A 15,051-nucleotide genomic window follows, 5' to 3' on the forward strand; every position below is an offset into this window, starting at 1 on the left:
ATGAGAAATCGCTGGTCAACTTTTAACCCTTCTAACTTCCTGAGAAAAAAAATGATGTTTGCAAAATTGTGCTGATGTAAAGTAGACATGTGAGAAATGTTATTTATTAACTATTTTGTGTGACATAACTTTCTGGTTTAACGATATAAAAATTAAAAGATTGAAAATTGCAAAATTTTCCAAGTTTTCAATTTTTCCACAAATATACTCAAGTCATATTGAACAACTGTTACCACTATCATGAAGCATATGTCACAAAAAACAGTCTTGGAATCAGTGGGATCTGTTTAAACGTTCTAAAGTTATTACCTCATAAAGTGAGACTGGTCAGAATTCTAAAATTTGGCATGATCATGAAGGTGAAAGCCGGTTCGTGGGTGAAGACATTAAGCATGGGGGTCAATCATGCTTTGAGGTTGTGTTGCAGCCAATTGCATGGGGATCATTTCACGGGTAGAGGGAAGAAAGGATCAATGACGTTTCAATTAATTCTTGATGCAAACATAACACTATCTGTAGAAAAGCTGAAGTTGAAGAGTATGGCTTCTACAAATGGATAATGCTCCTAAAGACACATCAAAAAAAAAATAGACAACTTCAAAAGGAGCAAGCTGAAGGTTTTACAATGCACTCACAGTCCCCTGATCTGAACATCATTGAAAATCTGTGGCTAGACCTCAAAATAGCAGTGCATGCAAGACAAAACAAGAATCTCACAGAACTGGAAGAATTTTCCAAGGAAGAATGGATGAAAATCCCTCAAACAAGAATTGTCTGATTCTTGTCTGGCTACACAAAGCGTTTACAAGCTCTGATGCTAGCAAAAAGGGGGTGCTACTAGGTACTAACCATGCTGGGTGAAACTTTTGCATTGGGTCATTTTCCTTTTTGTAATTTTTAAAATGTAAAAGATGAAAATATTTATATACATTTTTTGCCTAAAATACAAAGGAAGTTAAAGCTTGGGCGGAAATGGGTCTTCCAAATGGACAATGACGTGAAGCATTGTCACGGGAGTACTGGGTAGACTAAGGCTGGTTACCCGGGCCCCTGTGATATCCCTCAGGCTAGGAAAACCCTGTTTGACCCTCTCCCAGAAGTTACACTAAAGGTGTGCATGTCTGGGCTGCCAGGCCTGACCCTGTCTCCTGTTTCAGCCCTAAGCTGAAATCACCTCCCGCCACCCAGTGAAGAGACCACACACCAATCCCCACAGAAAGCACAGACAGGGAAAACTGAAAAACGCACCACGCCGCAGTCACACAGGAATACACGAAAATGTGCACAGGGCAAAACAAATACAAATATAGGAAGGAGAAATATGACAAAGGATAATACACCACCAGATACGATATTCCTTCTCCTAGACCACCACTCCAGACCGAGATCACCAGACACAAGCTATAATCGGCGACGCCCAAAGTTCAGCAGAACTATTTAAAGGCAAAGGGCGTGACCCAGCCTCCAATCCGAGTACCAGCTAGATTAACCCCGGACAACCTAGATAAAATCTAGCCGGCGCCACTGAGCGCATAGTGGACGAATGCGGAATTACCGCTGTCTGTCGGACGCCTTAGTGTGAATAGCGTCCGACATGACAAGCATACTGCCAAAATAGTAATGAAGTGGCTTAAGGATATGAAAGCCAATCTTTTGGAGTGGCCATCACAAAGCCCTAATCTCAATCCTATTGAAAATTTATGGGCAAAACTGAAAAGGTTGGTACGAGCAAGGCAACCTACAAACCTGGATCAGTTACACCAGTTTTGTCAGGAGGAATGGGCCCTAATTCTGATGAAATATTGTGAGAGGCTAGTGGAAGGATATCCCAAATGTTTGACCCAAGTCATTCAGTTAAAGGGCAAAGGTACCAAATACTAATGAAATGTATATAAACTTTTGACTTTGCAGTAAGTAATAAAAATGCCTTAACACATTCTCTCTCTTTCATTATTCTGGCATTTGGCAAATATTAATAATTATGGTAATCCTAATTGACCTAAAACAGGAAAGGTTCATTCTGAATTCATATCAGATATTGGCAAAAACATGTATACTGTATGTGCCTTTTTATATAGTGTATGCAAACTTCTGGTTTCAACTGTATATATATATATATATATATATATATACAGTTAGGTCCATATATATTTGGACAGAGACAACATTTTTCTAATTTTGGTTATAGACATTACCACAATGAATTTTAAACAAAACAATTCAGATGCAGTTGAAGTTCAGACGTTCAGCTTTCATTTGAGGGTATCCACATTAAAATTGGATGAAGGGTTTAGGAGTATCAGCTCCTTAACACATGCCATCCTGTTTTTAAAGGGACCAAAAGTAATTGGACAATTGACTCCAAGGCTATTTCATGGACACGTGTGGGCAATCCCTTCGTTATTTCATTCTCAATTAAGCAGATAAAAGGTTTGGAGTTGATTTGAGGTGTGGTGCTTGCATGTGGAAGGTTTTGCTGTGAAGTAAACATGAGGTCAAAGGAGCTCTCCATGCAGGTGAAACAAGCCATCCTTAAGCTGCGAAAACAGAAAAAACCCATCCGAGAATTTGCTACAATATTAGGAATGGCAAAATCTACAGTTTGATACATACTGAGAAAGAAAGAAAGCACTGGGGAACTCATCAATGCAAAAAGACCTGGGCGCCCACGGAAGGCAACAGTGGTGGATGATCGCAGAATAATCTCCATGGTGAAGAGAAACCCCTTCACAACAGCCAACCAAGTGAACAACACTCTCCAGGGGGTCGGCGTATCAATATCCAAATCTACCATAAAGAGAAGACTGCATGAAAGTAAATACAGAGGGTTCACTGAACGGTGCAAGCCACTCATAAGCATCAAGAATAAAAAGGCTAGACTGGACTTTGCTAAAAAACATCTAAAAAAGCCAGCACAGTTCTGGAAGAACATTCTTTGGACAGATGAAACCAAGATCAACCTCTACCAGAATGATGGAAAGAGAAAAGTATGGTGAAGGCGTGGTACAGCTCATGATCCAAAGCATACCACATCATCTGTAAAACACGGCGGAGGCAGTGTGATGGCTTGGGCATGCATGGCTGCCGGTGGCACTGGGTCACTAGTGTTTATTGATGGCGTGACACAGGACAGAAGCAGCCGAATGAATTCTGAGGTATTCAGAGACATACTGTGTGCTCAGATCCAGCCAAATGCAGCCAAACTGATTGGTCGTCGTTTCATACTACAGATGACAATGACCCAAAATATAAAGCCAAAGCAACCCAGGAGTTTATTAAAGCAAAGAAGTGCAATATTCTTGATTGGCCAAGTCAGTCACCTGATCTCCACCCAATTAAGCATGCATTTCACTTGTTAAAGACTAAACTTCAGACAGAAAGGCCCACAAACAAACCGCAACTGAAAACCACCGCAGTGAAGGCCTGGCAGAGCGTCAAAAATGAGGAAACACAGCGTCTGGTGATGTCCTTGTGTTCAAGATTTCAGGCAGTCATTGCCAACAAAGGGTTTTCAACCAAGTACTAGAAATGAACATTTTATTTAAAATTATTGAATCTGTCCAATTACTTTTGGTCCCTTTAAAAACAGGGTGGCACATGTTAAGGAGCTGAAACTCCTAAACCCTTCATTCAATTTTAATGTGGATACCCTCAAATGAAAGCTGAAAGTCTGAACTTCAACTGCATCTGAATTGTTTTGTTTAAAATTCATTGTGGTGATGCCTATAACCAAAATTAGAAAAATGTTGTCTCTGTCCAAATATATATGGACCTAACTGTATATATATATACAGTTAGGGCCAGAAATATTTGGACAGTGACACAATTTTCGCGAGTTGGGCTCTGCATGCCACCACATTGGATTTGAAATGAAACCTCTACAACAGAATTCAAGTGCAGATTGTAACGTTTAATTTGAAGGGTTGAACAAAAATATCTGATAGAAAATGTAGGAATTGTACACATTTCTTTACAAACACTCCACATTTTAGGAGGTCAAAAGTAATTGGACAAATAAACATAACCCAAACAAAATATTTTTATTTTCAATATTTTGTTGCAAATCCTTTGGAGGCAATCACTGCCTTAAGTCTGGAACCCATGGACATCACCAAACGCTGGGTTTCCTCCTTCTTAATGCTTTGCCAGGCCTTTACAGCCACAGCCTTCAGGTCTTGCTTGTTTGTGGGTCTTTCCGTCTTAAGTCTGGATTTGAGCAAGTGAAATGCATGCTCAATTGGGTTTAGATCTGGAGATTGACTTGGCCATTGCAGAATGTTCCACTTTTTGGCACTCATGAACTCCTGGGTAGCTTTGGCTGTATGCTTGGGGTCATTGTCCATCTGTACTATGAAGCACCGTCCAATCAACTTTGCAGCATTTGGCTGAATCTGGGCTGAAAGTATATCCCGGTACACTTCAGAATTCATCCGGCTACTCTTGTCTGCTCTTATGTCATCAATAAACACAAGTGACCCAGTGCCATTGAAAGACATGCATGCCCATGCCATCACGTTGCCTCCACCATGTTTTACAGAGGATGTGGTGTGCCTTGGATCATGTGCCGTTCCCTTTCTTCTCCAAACTTTTTTCTTCCCATCATTCTGGTACAGGTTGATCTTTGTCTCATCTGTCCATAGAATACTTTTCCAGAACTGAGCTGGCTTCTTGAGGTGCTTTTCTGCAAATTTAACTCTGGCCTGCCTATTTTTGGTATTGATGAATGGTTTGCATCTAGATGTGAACCCTTTGTATTTACTGTCATGGAGTCTTCTCTTTACTGTTGACTTAGAGACAGATACACCTACTTCACTGAGAGTGTTCTGGACTTCAGTTGATGTTGTGAACGGGTTCTTCTTCACCAAATTAAGTATGCGGCGATCATCCACCACTGTTGTCATCCGTGGACGCCCAGGCCTTTTTGAGTTCCCAAGCTCACCAGTCAATTCCTTTTTTCTCAGAATGTACCCAACTGTTGATTTTGCTACTCCAAGCATGTCTGCTATCTCTCTGATGGATTTTTTCTTTTTTTTCAGCCTCAGGATGTTCTGCTTCACCTCAATTGAGAGTTCCTTTGACCGCATGTTGTCTGCTCACAGCAACAGCTTCCAAATGCAAAACCACACACCTGGAATCCACCCCTGACCTTTTAACTACTTCATTGATTACAGGTTAACGAGGGAGACGCCTTCAGAGTTAATTGCAGCCCTTAGAGTCCATTGTCCAATTACTTTTGGTCCCTTGAAAAAGAGGACGCTATGCATTACAGAGCTATGATTCCTAAACCCTTTCTCTGATTTGGATGTGGAAACTATCATATTGCAGCTGGGAGTGTGCACTTTCAGCCCATATTATATATATACTTGTATTTCTGAACATGTTTTTGTAAACAGCTAAAATAACAAAACTTGTGTCACTGTCCAAATATTTCTGGCCCTAACTGTATATATATATATATATATATATATATATATATATATATATATATATATATATAAAGCTGAATGTGTGTGTGTATGTATGTATGTATGTCCGGGATTGGCATTTGCACCGTCGCAGCTACAGCCACAAAATTTTGCACAGTCACACGTCTGGACCCCGAGAGGCTATGTTGTGAGGCGAAATTTTAACCCCGTGCGTTCCAATTCACCAATTTTGCCCCTATCTACATAATGGGGAAAAAGTGAAAGGAAAAGTGTTGGAGGCGTCGCAGCTACAGCCACAACATTTTGCACAGTCACACGTCTGGACCCTGAGAGCATCATAGGCCTATGTTGTGAGGTGAAATTTTAACCCCGCGCTTTCCAATTCATCAAACAATTTTGATCCTATCTACATAATGGGGAAAAAGTGAAAGGAAAAGTGTTGGAGGCAAATTGATAGCTGCCAGATGTGAACAAAGGGGACTTAAAGAATGAGAGCAATGGCGCCAAAGAGTATATACCGTACAGTTGCTAAGGTGGGGCCCCGACATGGGATACTCACCACACTCGAGGATATGAACACACACACAAAAGGCGCCACACACTACCACGTGCTTGAACACATATACCACCCTCAGCACACATTTCACCACACATACACCAACCTCGCCACATAAAAGTCGAAACACAAAAGTCGCCGCTCAAAACTCGCCACGCGCAAAACTCGCAACAAGCAAAACTATGCTCACGCAAAACTTGCCACACGTGCAAAACTCACCTCATGGAAAACTCGCCACACGCAAAACTTGCACACGCGGAACAATTGCCACATGCACAAAAGTTGTAACACATGCAAAAGTTGCCTCACACAAAACTTGCACATACTCAAAACGCACCACACATAAAACTCGCCACGCGCAAAACTCGCCATGTGCAAAACTTGCTGCACACAACTTGCTAGACTAACCTGTCACATGCAACTCGACACACAAAAAGTTGCTACACGCATGTCGCCGCACACAACTCCTCTCACAAAAGTCGCTACGTGCATGTCGCCACATGCAACTCAACACACACAACTTGACACATGAAACTCGCCCTAAAACACACACAAGTCTGATAGTATCCTTTAAAAATAAAAATCTGATTAATAAGCAGACAAACTACAAATGTATCATATAGGAAATACGGCAGCTGTCAGCAACATGACCTGTCTATTATGTGTATGTGTGAGCTAATATATACTGCCAGGGGGAGGGCTTCCTGTTGGCTGGGGATTTATCAGGCTGCCAATTTAGCTTACAAATACTGAGGTAAAAATACTGACCAAATAACGTGTGAACGCGGTCTAATACAGGAGGAGATGACACACAGATATATACTATATACAGGAGGAGATGACACACAGGTATATACTATATACAGGAGAGATGACACACAGGTATATACTATATACAGGAGGAGATGACACACAGGTATATACTATATACAGGAGGAGATGACACACAGGTATATACTATATACAGGAGCAGATGACACAGGTATATACTATATACAGGAGGAGATGACACACACATATACTATATACAGGGGAGATGACACACGTATATACTATATACAGGAGGAGATGGCATAAAGATATATACTATATACAGGAGGACATGACACACAGGTATATACTATATACAGGAGAAGATGACATACAGGTATATACTATATACAGGAGAAGATGACAACCTGGTATATACTATATACAGGGGAGATGACATACAGGTACATACTATATACAGGGGCGATGACACACAGGTATATACTATATACAGTGGAGATGACACACAGATATATACTAGATACAGGAGGAGATGACTTACAGGCACATACTATACACAGGAGGAGATGACATACAGGTATATACTATATAAAAGAGGAGATGACACATAGGTATATAGAGGAGATGAGATACAGCAGGTATATACTATATACAGGGGAGAAATACGAACAATACATACAAGAAGGGGATGAAAACACGGCAAAGTGGACACAAGGCAGTCCATAAAATATGACATTATATATACATATAAATATAGTAGTAATAGACTGGTGTCTTAGTATACATGCAACAGCAGGCTCTGGATTACATAGAAAAAAATGACCGAAATTGAGGCGTAGCTGTAACCAGTAAAAAAGAATTTGTCTTTCTCCATGAATCTCAACAAATAATATATATATATAGAGAAATCTCATGATAATATATGAGAAACAAGGGAGTGTAAAGTATGCCTACTAAAGGCTACTAATGTATAAGGTGATATATTAGTACCTATAAAAATTACCAGATGGTACTATAAAACTAGAGTAACAGACCAATATATGAAAGTCAGAGAGTGGTACGTGAACCTACCAAAGACTGTGGGTATATAAGGCCATATGTTGGTATCTATGAATGGTAGCTAAGTAGTAAAAGGCTGTGAGGCAATGCCATCAAGTAAAGTGTCAGTGCATAATGCTAATATGGTGAATGCCTAAGTGTGCCTATACAAAGGCCATATAGAAAGGTCACTGATAGAGTATTGGCGCTGTGCTCATACCTGCTGATGGACGAATCTGCCGTGGGACAGGAAAACCCTGACGCGTGTTTCGCAGCGTAGCTTCTTCCAGGACCCACAGTCTTTGGTAGGAGATGACAATATACAGGAGGAGATGACATACAGCAGGTATATACTATTTACAGGGGAGATGACATACAGGTATATACAATATGCAAGAGAAGACATACAGGTGTATACTATATATAAGGGAGATGACAAACATGTATATACTGAGGTGAAAATGAGGGGTGTGAGGTGAAAATGAAAAGGTGTGAGTGCAAAATGAGAGGAGTGAAGGAAAATAGTGGAGAGATTGGAAAATGACAGATGTGAGTTTGAAATGACAAGTGTTAGGGGGGAATGAGAGGAGTGAGGGGGAAAATAAGAGGAGTGAGGGGGAAAATGAGAAGTGCAAGGGAGAAAATGAGAGGTGTAAGGGAGAAAATGAGAGGCATGATGGGAAAATAAGAGACGTGAGGTGCTATAACTAACCACAGATATTTACTATGCCCAGGCAACGCCGGGCTCTTCAGCTAGTATATATATATATATATATATATATATATACACATATATATGAGCTTGGTATCGCCATATTCACAGTGAACTGGGAAATCACTGCAAAATGCACACTGTAAAAACAAGGAAACAATTGGGGAAATGATGCCCTTTTCACCGAATTTCGATTTTGTTTCTCCATTTTCCAGAATATTTTATGAATGAATGAATAAATGAATATGTCAGTCAATGTTACAATTAGTCCTGCAAAAATCAAGCCCTCATATAACTATGTTGTTGGAAAAATAGAAAGTTATGCCTTCTGCAAAAAGGGGAAAAATAAAAGCGCAAAAGCAAGATTTCAGTTAAACATGAAGAAGTGAAGTATTTCAGTTAACTGATGTTTGCCAATTGCAATTCGAGGTTCCATATGGGGGAAACTACTGTGTCTAATGCAGCCAGTCCCCCAACCCTGAGTATGTTAGCACGTAAACCAGCATAAATCTCAGTAATGTAATTACTAGAACACGAGATGACTGAACAATATGTAAATTGATGAATGCTTAGACATTTTTTTCAGCAGCGTTGATCAATCTGATTAAAAATTTAATTATATTATTGTGCTAGTCAATTGAAAAAAAAAGGGGAAACAGTCAGGGTTTATGGTGCAAATGGCTAAATTACATGGCACTGAATGTGAACATAATTTGTAAAGTAGTTTGCAGCATATTTGCTTTTTCCTCAAATCATTTTAACCCCCTTCCCTCCAGATGCTGGTTAATTAGCTTAATTAGTGAGGCAGTTTTGACAGACATGTCATATGATGTCCAGCTCTTCTCTTTGATTCACCAACATCTAGTTGACAGAAAACATAATTGACTTTGACCAAACAAAAAAAGAGAAAAAAGCAAGCCGCACAGCCCAGAATCAAGAGACCGGCCTCCAGCACAGGATCCGCAATGCAAAAGGGACGTCCGACAGGAACTGGAGGTGCTCGCGTGAAAAAAACAGGCATGTAGCATATAGAGCAAAAGAAGCAACGCGGCAGCACTCACCAGTATAAGTGATTCAAATGTCCTTTATTGTGATAAACAAAGAGGCATCTTCACAGCACAAGGGAGGGAGTGGAGTGGAGAGGAGTGCGGTCAACGGGACAACGGCCGTTTCGCGTTACAACAGAACGCTTCTACGCTTCTAATTGACATTGAGTATTGATGGTGGCGGCCTAGATATGATTGACAGGTAGAGATGAGTGGATCTGGCGAGTTTCAAATTTGCCAATTAACGTCTATTTGTCAGGTCTTTCGGTCCTCCTTTTTCTCGCATACACACATCAGTGTCTTCACTCTAGAGCAGGACATCCGGCTGCAACTAGGTCTAAAGGTACCGTCACACTCAGCGACGCTGCAGCGATATAGAAAACGAGCCGATCGCTACAGCGTCGCTGTTTAGGTCGCTGTAGAGACGTCAAACACGGCAACACCAGAACGATGGAGGAGCGATCCAGTGACGTAATGGCGACTCACTTATCGTTCTCGCTGGTTGTTAGCTCCATGTAAAACATTGCAGGCATCGTTGCTTTTGATGTCAAACACGACAATACACGCCGACCTGATGACGAAATAAAGTTCTGGACTTCTAGCTCCGACCAGCGATATAACAGCAGGATCCAGATCACTGCTGCATGTCGAACACAACGAGATCGCTATCCAGGACCCTGCAACGTCACAGATCGTTGTCGTTCTCGTTGTAAAGTTGCTGAGTGTGAAGGTACCTTAAGAGGTCACAAAGCATCGTAGTGACGTAACAACATTATCACGTGCCATAACATTTGAGGCCAGCTGGAAGTTTTGCTCTAGCATATAGACACTGAGGAATGACAGTGGAAAAAAGAGGTCCTGAAGACCACATGGTGGGCAACAGGAATGTTGCCAACAAAACCTACAAGAAGCAAAATAAACATAAACCGTGCTGGAACTAAATAAGTAAAAAGCAAAAATACATTTAAATAACATAGGGTTCTTAGTGATACTGTTTTTGATCAAAAATAGCATAAAAGCCATCCCACCTGTGACCTTCGGCAAGGTGACCCTAATCGGGATGGTCCTACGCTGTCTAATATTAAAAACCTTACCATGTGTCAGAGTTGACCTCAATGTTGCCAAGACAGGTGAGCAGTGAGGTGAGTATTATGTTTGTTTTTTTTAAAAAAAAAAACCTTTTGCCTCCCCTCTACAGTTCAGCAAAATGGCTATAGCTGGTCATCACTTTGCTGAATTCGTGAGTAGCAATTTATGGGAAAAAAAAATCCACATTATGGAGAATACAGATTTTTTGCAAAATTTGAGTACAATGCAATTCAACTCAAATTCGCCCATCTCTATTGACAAGCTCCGGTTTGGTTATTAACATTTTGGACAAGTATATTAAAATCTGCTCGCTTGAAAATGTTCCAAATGGGTGTGATGACTCAGAGGAGATTATTACGAGAAGTGAAATGTGCCAGCAAGTCATCTATGATGCCCCCTTCAGCAAGGACAACTGACGTGCCTTGTGCACACTTCGCGCACCCCCTAACGCCAGCCCTGGGAAGTGTTCCATAACAATGCATACAATAACAATACATAAAACATAACAATGCCATACAAATAATGCACCAACAAGTATGCAGTCATTGAATGTTACAACTATATTACTGCCATATAGACCTCATTCGTAAAAATCGGGTACTTAGCATACAAATTGGCCAGTTTGTGTGTGACCAGTAGTCAGAGGGTGTCCGTTGTTTTTTTCTGGTGTACACCTATCGCCGTCATGCCCTTACTTGTTGCTCTCCAGCATTGTAGTGTCAAGCATGCTGGGAGTTGTAGTAGCGCAGCTATAAAAAGCGGTAACATTAATCTATATGGTAATAGGTGAGATTTGTTTAATAATGATCCAAGAGGAAATCGCTGTCTGTGCATTACCCTTATATTTCATACAAAGCACTTATAAACCAGATTTATTCCTTAAAAGCTGGATCACTGGGAGCTTCGGTGTTTAGTCCTATTTGGAAAAGCTGCTCAGAAAATGAATTGAATGTAATCTAGGATTCTTCTATGTTGTGTTCCTCAGCCTGCTATTGTCTAATCACAATCTGATCACAGAAACAAATCCCTGTTAGCGGAATTTGCTGTGACTCGCTTTGTGATGTAACAATTTGTCAGCGCAGATATGAATAGAGCAACAACAAAGCTCTTCACATTTTTAGACGACTACCATTGAGCATCTGTCGCCCTAGTAGCCCTGTCTGCAGACACACTCGTCTCATTCACAGCAGTGGCACGGGCCAGCTCCGATTGGTAGAGCACCGATCAGTCACTTGGCAGCATAATGCACCCTGGGGAGCGCGTCTGAGAGGTGCTCGGTGATTGACACAAGTGTCGGGGCTGTGGTGGGGGTGGCGCTCCTACACTGATATTCTACGGCGCTGTGCTCCGCTATAACCAGTGCACGATTACTATTCCTGACACGCTCTGGCTGGTGCTTCCAATATAGTGAGGAGGAGCGCGAGGCTGATGCACAAGCTGTGATTACATTTTAAATTAAACTCATCTTGCTGATTTTTTTTTTGGCTGAGTGCATGCTCCTGTGCACACAGATACAAGTAATCACGCTGACATTATGAAAGTATCAGATGCTCACGGCTATAGATGGTTACTTTTCTGCTTATTGTTTCCCTTTTTTCTTGCGATTGTTATCTTCTAAGGCAGGAACTGCAGGAGTCTGGGCTGTAAGTGGGAAAAGAAAAACGTCTCATGACAGGTTATAGGTTTTACGTTGTTGGAGGCTTTGAGGTTTATAAGATTATATTCATCCCTTTATCCTCCTTTTCTTTGATATCATGAAGTTTAACATTACAAATAAAACTTGAGAAACCTAAAAACACATCTCCTCTGCGTGTTTCCTGGGCTAAGCCATGTTCCTCATCTTCCTCCTCAATGCCCTGTGTCTGGCTGTATGATAACTGGCTGCAGCAGAAGCTTCTCCCCTGCCCTATTCATTATTATTATTATCGGCCTTCTGCTCGATCTCAAACTTGGTGGATGAACGTTCCCGTAGGAAGATCTTGTGCAAGCCTAAATAGGTCCACCAGGGTCTTCTCCACTGTTATCTTGAATGTATCAAGCCATTGGGGTTGCCGGTCTTCCTCTTCGCCTTGTTCCTTCTATTCTTCCGACCATGATGTCCTTCTCCCGTGATTGCTCTCTGTATGATGAGTCCAAAGTAGGCAGGTGATCCTTGCTACGAGTGGCATGTCTGGCACGATTTGTTCCAAGATTGATTTGCTTGTTCTTCTTGCCAACCATGGTATTGATAAGATCCTTCTCCAGCATCACATTTCAAAGGCATCGATTCTTCTTCTGCCTTGTTACAGTATGATAAAAATTCACAAAACCCAAAGCACAAAGTCCCTAAGGGTGTGTTTCAACAACCACCAGCCTAAGATGGAACTGACTAGCAGGAGTTTAGCTCCTGTGTTCTCTGCAGGATTTATATCTTTATTAATGTAGTTTTTTCTACAAGAACGACTGTTACACAAACATTGGGAGGTCAACTATATTTCTTATTTCATTTCATTATTAATTTTTAGGTTTAATGCTCTTTTAAGTTGTAGATAACAGACTATATTATAGCATGATGACCATATTGGATTGTTGCCAATATATTGGTATAATAGTAGGACACAGATTTTTGGAGTCTGTTGGATGGCTTATGCCTGCTAAATTATCTATAGCGCTGGGAAAGGGACTTTAAGGCCAGTTCATCTATACTGTTGTTATGGTAAATCAATAAATCAATGTAAGGAAAATAAAACTTGCTTGCATATGTAAATGAACCAGCAAGCAGTCTGTCCCAGTCTCCACAATTGCGTCAGCTCTCTGAACTAAACCTCCCTTAACTGCTTGATGGATGGGTGCACCACTGTGACTGTCACTGTGATCTGGACTAAAAGCTTGTGAATATGTCAAGTTTTCCTGACCCAAAACGTATGCAATACTATTTCCTCTGAGTGCAACATCCTACTGAGCATTTGGAGAGCTGCAGCACTTGCCAAGCCTGGGAAGATCCTAGGAGCACTTGTCAGGACAGGGATCACCTTTTGGAAAGTTGCCAGAAATGGGACCACTTTTGGGAGACTTGACAGACCTGAGACTAACTTTAGGGCACTTGTCAAGACTAGAACCTCCTATGCAACACATTTGCCAGCACTGGGATTACCCTTAGAGCACTTGACAGGACCGGCACAAACCCTTAGAGCACTTACCATGATTGGGACTACCCTGAGAGCACTTGCAAGCACTGAGACTACCCTTAGAGAACTTGCCAGGACTGTGGCTACCCTCTGAGTAATTTACAGCTCCTTTACATAATGATAAAAACTTGATTTTCTCTAGATTGGTAAATCAATCTGCTACCACACAGCAATGTTAAATATATCTATAGGTTCCCCACTCAACTCTGTAGAAGGTTAAGTAGATGTAAAGCATCTCACACTACCCTTAAATAGTAATGAAGCTATATTTCTGACTGATTTTGCTAATTACATCTTTTCCACTCAACCCAACATTTCTGAGAGGAGCGTTGTAGTTTAGCAATTATGCCGTACCATTGTAAAGTGCAAGGTCTTCTAGAGGATAGTCGTCTCCAAGAAGCTGGTCAGTATGCATATTATAAGTGGGACATCTGGCCTGTATAGTAGTATAGTTGTAAGGAGGTTGCTTTCCCTGCTCCTTGCCTGGAACCACTTAGTTAGACAGCTGGGTTGCTGGGAGGGAAGACTTTCTGCCCTGGACAGAGGGGACCAGGTGACTGCTGGGAGGAGAGAGGAAGAGAGAGGGGTGTGGTCAGAAAAGAGCGGGAGAGCAGAGAGAGGGCAGCGCGCCAAAGAGAGGGCAGGCTGCAGTGCTGTGTTCCCCTAAAGGTAGTGCTCCCCGTGAGGGCACTGAGGCTGAGATACCCACCATAGTGAAGGCTGGATGTGAGAGTGTGGACTTGGCAGCCTCCGTAATCCGAAAAGACGAATCTCCTGACAGTGACCTGAGCGCGCAGCCCCGGTGACCGCAGTGACAAGCCAGAACCCCTGAGTGTGACAAGTAAACTGCTCAGTGTGTGTGTGTAGCATTGCAAATGCAGAAATCCTGCCAGCCTGATATACAGAGATTCGTAGCAGAGTGGCTGAGTTACTTCCTGCTTTCAGCTTCACTAAAAGAAAAGACTTAACCCCGGAGTCTCCAGTTCCCAGGAGACAGAGGAGAGACTTCAGGATCTCAAGCGCTGCTGGTGACTGTACCCACATTGGAATAAGGACCTTCCAGTCAGGACCTCCCTGGATTGATAAGTTAAAGAGAACATTCGTTAACCGTTGCAATTCCGCTTAACTGTTTACTTTATCTCTATTAACCCCCTGTTTACTCCCTGCGAGGAGAATCTTACTCCTGTTAATAAATTCCCCCCAACAGTTGGTCTGTCTATTCCGTGGTGACATACTCAACCCTGCA

Source organism: Ranitomeya imitator, chromosome 10 (assembly GCF_032444005.1).
Source record: "Ranitomeya imitator isolate aRanImi1 chromosome 10, aRanImi1.pri, whole genome shotgun sequence".
Taxonomy (NCBI): Eukaryota; Metazoa; Chordata; class Amphibia; order Anura; family Dendrobatidae; genus Ranitomeya; species Ranitomeya imitator.